We start from the raw sequence: 14,686 nt of genomic DNA on the forward strand, positions 1-14,686 counted from the left end.
TCTATATTTATCTTTCAATAGCAGTGAAAGAGTATTTCGTAAATCTAGCAGAAGTTCTGCCTTTCGTTTCCATCAAACATTGGCAGCAGTAAGCCCTGGTAATTAACCAGCTCCACTATTGGCACCATGTTGAAGTCAAAGTGTTACCAAAAGTTGTAGAACATACTAAAAAGCTTTCATCAGTATTACTGTGATTAGCCTTTAATTAGATGACTCTTGGGACTGGTCAGAATGCAATTTTCCCCAATATTATGCAGGGTCAGACACTGGACCTTGGCACAATCTCAATTAGAGAAATTGCCTAATTGCTTAATGGATTATAGTTCTCCAAAACTGTCAGAGTTTGGATATTGGCATCCGATTTGAAGCTTATCTGCAGTTATGACTAGTTGTAGGTGACCCCATGGCTGGGTTTTATTTGAGTTCTTTCTTAGAAAAGCTGGGAGGGGAGGGGGCAGGGGGAACCACCCCAAACTGATGAGAATTTCTCTCAGTCCATTTGATTTCAAAATATGGGAATTCCCATTTTCACAGGACTTTTTCCTTTACATTTCCCATTCCAGATGAAATCTGAATGCCAGCACCTTCAGGTGTCCCAGCTGAATCCCCTTGAAACATCCCCACAGAACACATAGTCTCAGACCCCTGGTTTCTCTAACCCCAGCTGGTAACTGAGCACCACACAGCCACTCGCTCACTCCCCCTCACCCAGAGGGATCAGAAAGGAAAGTAAAATTTGAGGGTTGAGATAAGAACAATTTAATAAGTACAGCAAAAGCTGTGCACGCAATCAAAGCAAAACAAGGAATTCATTCACCACTTCCCATGGGCAGGCAGGTGCTCAGCCATCCCCGGGAGAGCAGGGCTCCATCACACGTAACAGTTACTCGAGAAGACAAATGCCATAATGCCAGATGTCCCCCCCTCTTCCTTCTTCTTCCCCCACTTTATATACTCAGCATGATGCCATATGGTATGGAATACCTCTTTGGCTAGTTCAGGTCACCTGTCCTGCTGTGTCCCCTCCCAAAGTCCCATGCCCCCCAGCCCTCTGGCTGGCAGGGCCCAAGGAACTGAAAGGTCCTTGATTTAGTATAAACATACCCAGCAACAACTAAAAACATCAGTGTCCTATCAACACTGTTCTTATACCAAATCCAAAACACAGCACTGCACCGGCTACTAAGAAGAAAATTAACTCTATCCCATCTGAAACAGGACACTAATACCCAACTCCTAGACCGATGGTCTCTCTATTGACTAGCTCCCACATATGCATATTCACACAGGAAAAATAATCAGAAATAGACTTCAACAGACAACAGGACAGATGACTTTGGTCACATGGTAGACTTGGCTAAGCAGGAATATTGAACCACTTCCATGCAACCAGCCCTTTACCCTCATCTCCTCTCCATTCTTTCTCTTCCCCATTCATCCTGACACCTCCTTCTCGCTGCCCTTCTGCCCTCCCAGATAAACAATTCACCTCTACTTATTTTTTTCTCCGTTTGTCCCAGTTTTGCTATAGTCACATCCAAATCTTGTAGTCATGATACCATTACTGATGTAATCTCAGCCTTATTTAGTATTACTGATATGGTTATCAGGGCACTCTTGGCCTTGGAACACCCCAAAGATCCCCAGTATTCCCCTTCAATTAGGGGTGAAGTTTGATTGTCTTTCATAACTCCACCTGTGAAACTTGTCCATTCTTCACAATGCTACTTGTAACTTCTATCAGCTTCACACACAGTATATATGTTATGTTTTCCAGTTTCTCACGTCACGTCCAAATTTTTTGCACAATCTTTTCAGTTGACTTAATCTCAGACCATATCCTAGACATCTTCTTATGCATCTTAATGTCTACCATCCTTATGGCTATATCCAGTAAAGAAATAAATTTTAAAATAAAATATATATATATTAAAGGAAGAAATAAAGGAAATAGGGAGTAAAAGCTGGAAAATAAAACTGTATGATCTCCTGCTAAGGTGATAACGTAGTGAAGAATAGGTATTGCTTTACTTGGGATTAGCTTCTGGGGATGTTTCCTTCTGCTCCACTGCTCTCCTTGGGATGTAGAGTCTGTAGCCCTGGATCAATTACTTTTATATGCAGATATTCTAATGCCAGGAGAGTACACTGGCAATGCAATCTGACCTCACATATCATACAGTGCACAGTTTTTACTAAGCTTGTCCTACAGAAAAGCAACTGTGGGTGTTTGGCTATAGCATTACCTCATAGGAAAGCTGTTCAAGTTTTTAAAAGATAACAAGAAATGGAAATTTCATTGTTTTCTGTGGTGGTTTAACCACCAGAACAAATCATCCTCACTTTTTAAAAATAAGTGTATCCCTCTGTTGAACTTGTCTGACATTAAAATTCTGGCTTTTTTCACTGGTTTAAATAGTCCTGTAGTGCCTGCTGTTTTCTCCCCAGCATCAAGTCAGTTCTCACCATCTTTGCCGTAAGATAGCTGGTACTTAAAGACCTTCACTTTGAAAGAAAGTGCCCACTGCTTGGGGACTGGCTGGGCCTCAGTCAGTGGGTGGTGAGAAACTGTACTGTGCATCACTGGTTTTGTATATTCTTTTATAATTATTATTTTTCCTTCTTTTCCTATCCTATTAAACTGTCTTTATCTCAACCTATGAGTTTTGCCTGGGTTTTTTCCAATTCTCTTCCCCATCCCACTGTGGGGGAGTGAGCAAATGGCTTTGTGGTTTTCAGCTGGCTGCCAAGTTAAACCCCAACACACTGCTTTAGCCTTTCTAAGGAAATTGTACTGTCTCCTGTCCAGTCAGTAAGGGCTGCATTTGTTCTGTCCATATATAGGATTTTGCATTTCATGGCCTTAAAGCACATGTTTTTATGTACTCCACCTACCAATGGATTCATACTGCATAGCATGAATGTCCTATCCTAATCTTTACTCTCCTGTTGCAAGTCTTTTGGTTAACCACACACTTCATCAGCAATAAGTTTATGAGATCTTATTGAAGTCTACATCCTTGCTGACACCAACGCTAAAATAATCTGTACAAAGACAGTAAATAAATCCAAGCATTGGATTAAATATTCAGCTGAAATACCATGCTGAGCGCTTTTCTTATTTTTAACCTTGAGTGATCCATAAATCTCTCATGAGACACAGCTTTCCTTCTTTGTCAAGATGCCCAACTATTTCATGGCGTGGGAATGCATATCCCTTTGCATTTGGCAATAAAAAGCCTGTTCTTGGCTAATGGTATCCACATTAAGAGATTCCCATCTTCTATGAATAAATGACCTAGTATTTTGCACCCCATCAAGCCATGCATTATGTAACCATTATCAGGAATAAGGCTGTAGTCTATCAGCAGCCAAAAAATTGGATGACATTGGGCCACTAGCACTGGGAACCCATTAGAAATCCACAGCTAGTTGTAGTGCCAGCTCCTGACTTCTCATGCAGGAGACAAAATGGAAGTCCACTACACAAAGCAGATGTCAGTTAAGTATTCCCATTTCTAAGAAGTTTTTATGTCCTTATGAAAACAAGAATAAAAAAATACTCTTTGCCCTTACTTCCTCTATTTAAAAAAAAATAATAATTCTGCTGTTTTGTGTCTCACTGTTAGAAAGTTAAACAGCTTACCAAGAATATCTCTCACTTGCACAGGCAAAGAGTCAAAGTGGTTGGAAATAGCATGGTTTCACACTGGTGGCATCCATACACTGGGAAAGCTCCTCCAACTGTTTTCTAAACAATTCTTACACTGTGTGTGTCTCTTATCTGTTTTAAGTGATCACTAGGCTGAGCTTGTCAGCAATACACTCCAGAATGAGAAGGGGGAATAGGGGCAGTTCATTAACAGAAGAGTATCAGGTGAGGCTGACCCAGCTGTATTGCATGAAGAAAAATAGAGTTTAGATTATCAGGTGTGGTGCTTCCTCTCAGAGCCTGAGTTTGGGCAGATAAAAATCACATCAGAGTAGGTATTAATTAGAACAATTTTGTGTGAAGCAGAATAGTGAGATAGATGGGCTGTTCCACAGGCATTGTTGGGGGAGCTTAGAGCTCTGGCACATGGACCAGACCAGGCTCTTAGACACACTCACTGAGAGGTTTCCAAAGTAAGCATTGGTTTGCACATTGAGTTCAGAGACTGCTACTTTGGAAGGTGGTAGCAATTTAAAGAATTCCTTTTCTGCAGAATCTTGTTCCAGTTCTTCATTTTCTGAAGGCCATTGGTTCACTGCATCCCCAGGCCCACATGAAGTAGGGGTAGAAGGTTTGCATGGCTAGGCTTTGAGGAGAGATCGATGTCACAATACGGACAGAAAAGGCTAAAAGAGATACAGGTCAGCTGCTAACTGTCATAGGAGGGAAAGGCCCTATTTTAACCTCACCGTGGTGGTTTCTCCAACTGGACAGTGGCAGCAGAAGTGAGCTGTCATGTAGGAAGTTTCTGCTGCTGCCGCCACGTTTGTCTTGCAGCATCTCTCAGGAGGTAAAGCACCACAACTTGCCCTCACATTGCAGCAGGACACTTAAGGCACCAGTCTAAATTCACTCTAATAAGGCTAAAAAAAAGGAAGATAGCTTGAGACAGGCAGGGGCATAGAAACCCCTGTGCCCCAGAGAGCTGCAGGCAGACAAATCTGAGCAACTGTAACAGACCTTCATAGTCTCAGAAAAAAATTTATTCTAATCAAACCATTTCTTCGTCACTCCTTTCCCCCATCCCAGAAACAGATTTGTAGCACGATACATTGAAATCAATGCCATGTTGGTACACATCACTCATTGCCCTGCTCCTACTCAGAAGACTGTAATTTCTGGGCCATAAATATTTCTAGTGAAGAGATAATACTCTAGGTTTCTTCCCTTTCTAGCCAATGAAGTCACCAAGATCTACCCTATTTATAATCAAAATTTCATCTGCCATCCCTTTTGTTTACTGACCTTGAAACTATTTCACATGAATTCACCAGGAAGGAGTGTCCTTTGCTACTTTGGTATTTACTTACTGTTAATAGGGTACACGTGTGATAAGTATTTTTAAAGAATCTATCCCCTTTCATACATTCCTGGATAATAATTTTATTACAGGACTCCCTCTTTCATCAGTGTTATCTGTTTGCTGTGGACAGAGGCCCTTCATCAAACCAGATAATTTTATTTGCTGAGAGAGGCTTTTGTGCAAAACTTGATGCCTAATTTATGAGATAAGCTGGACTGACAACAAAATGACCTTCTCCCTCTATCTGGTTATTAAATTGTTTGTGATCTAATAAAATGCTAGTAATACACTCCATTTCAGCAGGGCTTTAATTTCCTACCTGACATTTAGATTAAAAAGAATATGGATTCAGGGCACAAATTTGTCACGGTCTGGAACAGACCTGAGCTTAAAAGCTGAGCTGTTCTACCCACCGAACACCTCAGGGAGAAAAGCAGCTTGCAGCCCATACATTTGACTGAGAAGGCAATAGCTGCCTGCATAGAGTCAGCAAGGCAGGATTTCCCTCCTCTTTCACTGGAGTGTTGCTCACACTCTGTTAGCTTTTGTGTGTCTAAGCACAGTAAAGAAGCATGGGGACACACGCAGAGATCTGCCCTGGTCCTGGCTGTAATCTTGACCACAGCTATTCATGACACCACATAAAAGTAAATTATATTTCTTTCTGTCATCTCCACTGAAAACAAGTATTGCTGAATAATTCTGGAGTAAGGCTTTGTTCACCAGAGTACGCTCTTCTGTCATTCTCTGGGTACCCTCGGAGATAGCATCATCACATTATCCAGCCTCTTTGGTTCTGTCAATACAGTCACACAGGCAAATGCTCAAGCCTGTTCTCAAAGCCAAGGTCCACTAGCTTCCTTGCTGCTCTCCAGACAAACATGGGATCAGGAAAGGAATTAACCTGTTATCTCAGAGCAATCCACATTTTCATGCAGGAGGAAAATAGGACATGCCTTCATACCACAATTCTTTTCTATTCAACTCCAAGTCTTGCAGTATTTTAGTAAAAGCAAAAAAATTGGTTCACTGCTCTTCCCAATGTACTGAATAAGCATTTTCTCTAGAAAAATCCAGATTCTCCTGCAGAAGTTAGAGAATTAACATAACTGATTTTCAAGGATTGTTTTGTCATGAAATATTATTTGTAGCAAGCAGAGCTCTCCACCAGGAACCTGTATCCTAGATCTGTAACGTACACTGAATCAAAACATGTAAGACATTCTAACAGTCTTAGCTTCTTAAGAAAGACTGAAAATATACCCTTTTAATAAATGATGAGGAAAATTGAGTGAGAAAAAACAAGAAGAAAAAAGCCTCACTAACACAAAGATACCATTGCACGTTTCAATAACTGTGGAAGTTTACTACAATGAAACCTTAAATTTCTCCGACTTCTTCAGTCTTCATTCAGCTACCTATTTTGTGCCACTGTATTTGGCATGCAGTGCTTTCTGGCAGGAAAAAAAAAAAGTTTAGAATCATGTAACAAAGGTACTGTATAGGAAAAAAGGAAAATGAAAGCATGGCATACAAAGGCTCAGACCCCAAGTGAGATCCCCCATTGCATCCATAAGCACTGGTTATATACAATCCCTTATCCACCCAAGTTCTGCCCTGGAACATGCCTACACGCAGCAAAGCCCCTTTGCAGCCAGCTCACACTCCACCGAGCTGTTTACTCCCTCCACGCTCACCTGAGGAGCTCTCTTCTTCCCAGATCAAGATTTAAGCTGTGGGGGGACTTTGGGCAGCCCCTCATTGGGAGGCTTTGGGCAGCCCCTCATTGCAGACAGGTGTGCACAGAACTGGTTTGCAGGTGAGCTCAGAGAGCCAGACTGAGTGTGAGTTGTTTCCTCACTACATTGTAAGGTGTAATCACTCTGCAACCTGGCACCCAGCCAGTGAACAAAGACTTTTCTCAGAAAAAGCCCTTACAGAAAGGGCAGCTGGGTCCTACTTTAGAAAGTTTCTAAAGTTCTAATAAGTGTAGGAACACACAATGACATAACTCATCTGAAAGCTGTTTGAGATTTGTTTCTGATTATAAAAGTCTTCTACTGGAAGATCAGGGAAGGAGAAGGAAAGACCTTTCTAAGGTACATCTTAGTACTGGCTTTTATAAAGCTTTGATCAGGGACCTTCTCCCTTCTGATACTTTGGTGGTACTTTTCAGGTTTGTTTGGTGTGATTGCTGTATCTGTGTATTCTGGTTTTATTTTACATCAGACCTGCTCTCACTCTTTATTGCTTCCACAGTATATCTGATTTGTCCAATCTTATTTATTTATCTGCTAGGTTAGGTTCACTTGTAACACTTTGTTTCCCTGTTCTACTGTGTGCGTGTGAATTTGCTTCTTTCAAAATAAAATTTTAAAAAAAGTTTAAAAAAAAGTTCTGTATGTAGCTGAGATCAGTGGGATTGTTTTTTGTCTTGAGTCAGCACCATTCAAATATTTTAGAAATGTAAAGCCAGACTTACACCACTGATGAAAATATGGAGGAATCGTGATAGAAATGTTGGTCCATAGACGATAAAAGGTTACAAGGGTCTCAGAAAGGCCTTATGTCTGGTAAGGCAGGAGGGGCAGGAACCCTTTGGGTGACTCATTTCTTTCATGGCCACTCAGGTGCACCCTACATCTGTGACTCTATAATGCAGAAGAATTTTGATGAAGCAAACACTGCATATTCTCTCTTGTTGTAGACAACCACAGACAACCAAAAAGAGAGTTATTTTATGGACACCATACATAAGCAGAGCTAGCATTAGACTTATGAGTTGTACCTACACTTGTAGATAGAATGGCCTTGGAGCCATTCTCTGGTCCCATTACTGTTCTCTGGTCCCAAAGTCAGCAGCGCAGTTGTGTCCAGAGATCTAAGAAGCATTTTCCTTGTTCAAATCTCTTCCCTGTTGGGAATAGATCTGGCCAGTGCCAGCCTTTGGGTTTTTCTCAGAAATCCTTGGGAGACTCCTAGTCAGCTAGAGTTCCCTGGCACAGGTAAGACTTGGGGTCTTACCAGTTGTTCTGCCCAGTTGCCTGGTTTATACTCCAGTTGTGCTTTTTGATAGTAGTATGAAACCTTGTCGTGGACACTCAGAACCAATATTCCCAATTGCTATGGAACGTCCAAAAATATTAAGAGAGTTATGGATAAAAAAATCTAGAAACTACAGATTAAGTTGCCTCACAGTGAAAAGGATGTATTCACTTATCTTCGTCTATTTCCACTTTTTTGGCCTCCTTCATGTAATATTTGAAATTTTAAAGGCAACACAGCTGAGGTATATAAAGTGACCATATAACTCTCACAACAGTTTTACCAAGTTTTGATTCATCTTCCAAAAGTCTAAACCTGAGGCATCATCTGTAAGCAACCTGTAAGATGTTATGGGAGGAAACATAGAAATTTCCATTGTACTTTGCACAGGTGGGAGCTGAAGATCAGTCAAATAAGCACAAGAGGGTGAAATCAAGTAGATGGAATAGGAGATTAAAAATGGGGACTCTAGGAAAGCCACTGTTCCTCTGTCATTGCCCTTTTGTTTTAAACATGACACCGAGGAGGCATGTGATGAAGGCTAGAGCAGAGCTTCTCCAGATCAACCCTGTCTGAGCCAATATCAAAATGGGAACCCATGGATAAGCCATGCTAGATTATTTGAGTACCACCCTAAGGCAGTCACTACAGCTGCTTTAAGGGCCAAGCAGTTTTCACCCAGCAATCACCTTAGAGTCATCAAAGAGCAACCAAACTGTCTGTATCCCATTATTAATTTTTTTCCATTGGGAAAAAGGTCTGAAAGACATAGAGAGAACCGTGAGTGAGCAGCTGGGATGGGAAAAAAAGGATAGCATTAGCAGGGTACTCCAGAGATGCATTGGAGAGCAGTGAGATACTTTAATACAGTTCTGGGACTATCCATACAGCCTCTGGGCCTGCTGACCTTTACTGGACTTGACATTGCATGTTTTAAACGTACACATATGTTTGGTGCAAGGTTAGGGTCAGCACTACAGTTCATGGCACAGCCTTAAATGCCCCCATCCAAAGAAAGGTGAAAATATTTGCTTTGTAGAAAAGTCAGATTTCAAAAGTTTTGTGAGATACTAGGACTTGCAATCTTCAAGATGTCTTTACCAGCTAGTTCATCACACTAATTAGTTGGTTGGGTAGTCTCAATTCGTCTTCACCATGTAATTGTCCAGATAACACAATGCCCATTACCCAACTCTGAAACATGATGTGTGTCATAGTATAAGTGCAAGATTAGAAGCTCCAGCAGCACTGACACAACTTTTGAAAACGTCAGAGGACTTCTGAAAGAATTTTCTTTTGGTAAAATAGGGAAGCTGAGGCACATTTTGAACTGTCGTGGCCATCTGTGAGATGCAAAAATAGAAGACTGGTCTCCTGACGTACTCAAAACCAAACTTTATGCCACCACTCATGGTATCAATACAGTCATTCTACAGAAATGCATAAGTTTGCACAGTACATAAGCATCATGATTCTGGCAGGTATAGACAGATGAATGAAGGCTTAATACCTGCAGCTAGAAAGACAAGGAGAAAAAAGGGCTGATGAAAGAAGAGTTGATTAATTCCTTAAAGACTGCTCTATGCCTTTAGTTTGGTCTTGGCAGTGCTCTTAATCTCAATGAAACTGGAGGATAAATGGCAGTGCAGGTGGAGAGCCCCGAAGCCATGCAGGTGCTGATGTGCTGGCTCTGCATCTTTTGTCTGAAAAGGGGCTAAGATAGGCATTTCTAGTGAAGACAACACTTAACACCTTCTGCTTTGCTACCACTTCTTTCTGCCTACAGCTCTGCTACCTGTGTCAGGGAATGTGTGAAGCAAAGGAAGACAAGGCTTTGAAGACTGATAATTCACACAAGATTGCTTAGGAAGCCTGCACTCACATATAGCCATATGTCAAAATAAGCCCCACTCAGATCTTCAGAGTGCTAGAAAGGTTCAAGGACTCATCACGATGATGAAGGAAGCGTTGCAAATACCAGCATGACTTCATGTATTTTTCCTGCTGCTTCACATAAGTGTGAAGTGACACAGTATTATGCCATTTATTCAGGTCTTGTCAGCATTGGGTCAGCAAAGGGAGTTTAAGAATGATGGAAATATGAAGAATGTGTGTAAGGCTCATATAATGCCAACATACTGTCTCACCTGCTTTGATAATGTAATAAAAATCAGTGATCAAGGAAACAATAGAAGGTACAGTAGATGTCTAGCTTTATTGCTTGTAGGATAATGTATCCATTCTCTCTTAAAGGTATCAAGCAATGGGCAGGTTTGTCCCCCTTTCTGTGGTCAATTATTCCATGTAAGAATAATGAGTGTCCTCACTGTTAGGGCATTTACTGTATGATTCATCTAACCTAAGTTTAGATGCCTGTAATATGAAATCTACTGCTGAGCTTGTCACCCTTGACTTCTTCTATAGTAAACGGACAGAAATAGGTGTTTTAAGGGCTTCATTCATCTACCTTATGACCTGTGTTAGACCTTAGGAAGACATGACTCTCATCCGTAGCTCTAGGGATTATATTAATTATCCCTCTACTGACTGTCAGGCAAGCTCAAGTTAATGGGGATGTCAACGTTTAATGGTTTGAAGAATATTCTGTTCTGACTGTAGATGTCCTTTATTCCTCTCATCATATTATTATGACCTAAAATCCATATCATACACCAAAGAACACTGAATTTTGAGGACCTGATGGAAAGGAGGGGTCACCTTCTTCCTTAGGGCAGGAGCCACATCCTAGGAGCATCTGGCTATTTTCCACCTTAAAAACCTCCAGTTATTGAAAATTAAATTCTAAAAGCACTGTCCTCAGTCTCTCCTGCTTGCTTCCTATGCACCTTGTTATTTATGTAAGTTTGTGTCTTTTAAAATATTGAAATATATTGTGTTTGTCTTGCTACAGTGAGCTGGGGAGGCTGCTTTATGGCTTGTGGCATTTGGAGGTGCACACAGTGAATCTTTTGGGATCCAGCATCTATGGCATGATTTCCATTAAGCAAAGGAGATTGAACTCTATAAGCAGCATGGCTGGCCCCTTAGATTACTAAGATATGAATAAACTCCTATTCCATCTCCTAAATGTGTAGATTTTATCCCAGGCACCTGCCAACCAAAATTCTCCACAGCAGGTATCCCACTTGTTCCACTAGTGTTGACAGCATTTTCTTGCTTGCTTATTATCCTCAGTTGTTAAGCTTTCACTGGAAAAATCTGTCCAGCCTTCTTCAAGCCAAGATATACTGCCCTGACAAACCAAACTCAAATACCTTTAAAGTCATCCTATTCAGTGGCCTTTTTGAAGTCAATGAGGAAAACAGCACTATTTCCATAGGAAATTTACTCTGATGTCAGAGTGTACAGGGAAATTATTCTTTTGCCAGTTTTATTCCTTTCAGCTACGTAAGTTGTTTTCACAGGGTTATGGCATGTTTGGCAGTTTGGTGTACTATAAAATATCATTTCTTTACACTCTAATTCCTTAAACAATTCAAATTTATTTCTGTGTGTGCATGTGTGTGTGTGCATTTTTCCAGTTGTGGCTACATATGCACAAAGCCTCTTTTCTGACTTAATCAGCTCATCCTCAAACATTGATTTCGTCTGCGTTGTCATTTATGATTTAGTTTGCAGTCTTTTTCTTCTTTTTTTTTTTAATTTAAAACTAATGTAATGCTGCTTAAAAGATCTAGGATTGATGGCCCTGAAGGGATAATGCTGCTGTTTATCCACAGCAAAGGTACACTGCCAGAAGATGCAGCCCTGTCTAATCTGGAAGAAACAACTGCAGAACAGGTGGAGATGCTCAGATTTAGGATCTGTTATCATTCAGCTATTCAGCCCACTAAAGCTACCGACAAGATGACTCATTACTAAGACTCTTAAGTATTGCTGATTAATGGTAATGATTATGATTTAGCTTCCAGTGACTGAGGAACTAGGGTTTCATTTTCCTCAGCCTCATTTCTTTCCCACTTTTTTATGCAATGGGATATTTTTCATGTGGTTTGTAGTCATGGAAATGAAAGTTTTGGCTTCCTCATCCCTACCCCTCGCAGCGTAACAGTTTAATGGCTCAGCGGTGGTGGATGTCCTATGCTTCCTGTCAGTGGCTGCTGAAGACCTCTGTCAGAAGCTGAGAGTGCTTTGCCCCTGGCAGGATGAGAACCTTACATGGGACAATATGAGTTATGTCAGAAAATACAAGTATTTCATGGACCAATGGTCTAGCTAGGCAGCATACTTCCTCCAACAAAAGACAGGAATGGCTGTTTTGATGAAGTGTATAGTAAACAGGCAAATAACAGAGTAATTCTTCCTCCCACCTTCTGGCAGGTGACTCGTGCATGCACAAGGCACATGGAGATTTCAATGTTTAGCAGCCAGTCACAGATTTATCTGTTCTGAGTCTGTTCATTCCTTTACAAGGGCTTTTTGTACCTTACTGTATTCTACGCAAAAGAGATGCGTGTCACATGAGTGCTGCCTAAGAAATTGTGTCTCTTTGCTTGGTCTCATTGTTTCACTGGTCAATCCTTAATTCTTGCGATGAGTGAAGACATAAAATAATTTATTTCCTGATCATACTCTTTCCATCATTCACAACTTTATAAACTTCTGTGACATCTCCCATAAATTACATACTTTCCAGTCACCTCTTTTCAAGCAGTTAAAAAAAAAGTCTAAACTTATTCATGCTTTTCCACAGAAAAAATGTAAGCTGAAGAGCTTCATTTGAGACAGATTTTCTGGGACAGAACCATCTCCAGACATCCTGAGTCAATCTGATATTGTTAGGCAGTGTGCGCACTATGTGCAATGACAGTTGTGATGGTGTTACCTGGCATCCTGAAAAAGGTGGAATAAAAGCGTTGTTCTGTGGAGCACATTGGATATGCATCTGCAATTCAACCCATCACCCAGTTAAGCCTTTAATTAAGTCCTCATCAGCCACACATAGGGCTGATGAGAGGTAAGAAGATTCATCACGTCTTACAAAGCAAGAGATATGATCATGTTTTTTCATGCTGCTAGTGGTGTTATAATAAAGCACTCCAAAACGGTCATTGCTGCATCAAAAATCTGTATGCTTAAAGTGTTCCATTACTGCTAAAAAGCTACCAGGCAGAAACAAAACATATCATCAAATTCACATTTCTCTGTGTTACGATATTTCATGTACTCAGCTATTCATTTTTTGCTAAACACAGGAAAACACATTCAATTTTTTTTAAGGGGGCCTTTTTCATAGTGAAAAAAATGTCTTGGATATTTAATTTAAACTTGAAATCTAGCTCTGCTTTTCTGTTATAAAGATTGCTAACTAGGAACTTAATGTTGCCATTTCTGAATTGAAAGGAAAACACTCAGATTTAACATGATTGATGTATTTAGATTGCAGATGATCAGAGTGAATAGCATGTTTACTTCCAGTGATCAATCTGCTACAGGATAACAGCCTGTTAGCTACATGAGCAAAGTAGCTCTCTTCGTTGCACGGCAGTGATTCAGTAGAGAAGCATCCGGGTTCAAATCCTGATGAAGATGCAAATCTAAGATCAGACATGCCTGAAAGCAATTGTTGCTGCCTGAAATACTGGAGGTCAGTTGGGATATTTCTTGAAAACAGTCTCACAAATTTAAAACAGTAGGAAATTAGTTTTCTCTCTTGTGAAATGAATGACTTCCTGTGACTTTTCCCTCCTGGCTGAAATGTCAGTCCAAGCTTTTGAGATGAAAGAACACATACCCAAGGTCTGTGAAGGGGGGGAATGGGAGTGGGGGGGAGGGGAGGAGGGAAATCATATACAAGATATCCTAGTATATTAAAAACCTAGAAGGAAATATTTGCAATATCCTGTAGAGAATATCAGAACATAAGATCAGTATGTGTAACCCAAGCTGCAAAGCCACATGCAGTAGGCTGGCATAGCGGCTTCTTGCAAATAATACCCCTTTATATCCCAGGGCTAGAGAACAAATGAAAGGCATGCAGAGATGGAGACCATGCTTTAAAATGTTGGCCACTTTGAACTCTCAATTCACGTTATTATGACTTCAAAACCACCTGTCACCCAAAAAAGAACATGGAACAATACTATGCACAGAGGGCCTGTTTATTTCCTTGCTTTTTAACAATGACAGATTTTGATTCAGGTTTAGAAAATATTTAAAAGTGGGACCAAACTCTGTCTGCATTAAGCTATCTCAGAGAGGACCTTGTGTTTCTATATCCCTATATCTCTCTGGTCCAGAGAATGATCCAGTCCCTCCCATTCAACATAATGATGCACACCTTCTTAGTGACTTATTTGCAACCCACAATATGGATTGCAATATGGAAGTGCTTATGGATAGATAAGAGCATAAGATTGAAAGACACTTTCTTGTTGAAGCTCTAACTTGGCCAGTAACCATACCACATATTCAAAGGAGTTGCTTTGTTCATAAATTCTGAAAGAAGCTGTGACTGAGTGTAATCTCCACATTGGCATGGAAAGGATCAGAGAGCTGTCAGGGGCTTGGCTTTGCCTGAGTGCACTGTACCTCCGTAAGCACATTTCCATACCACAGTGAAGACCTGTTCAACCCATCAACCAGTCTGCAAACCTTCACCCTGC

The sequence above is a fragment of the Falco cherrug genome, chromosome 3 (assembly GCF_023634085.1).
Source record: "Falco cherrug isolate bFalChe1 chromosome 3, bFalChe1.pri, whole genome shotgun sequence".
In the NCBI taxonomy this organism is placed as follows: Eukaryota; Metazoa; Chordata; class Aves; order Falconiformes; family Falconidae; genus Falco; species Falco cherrug.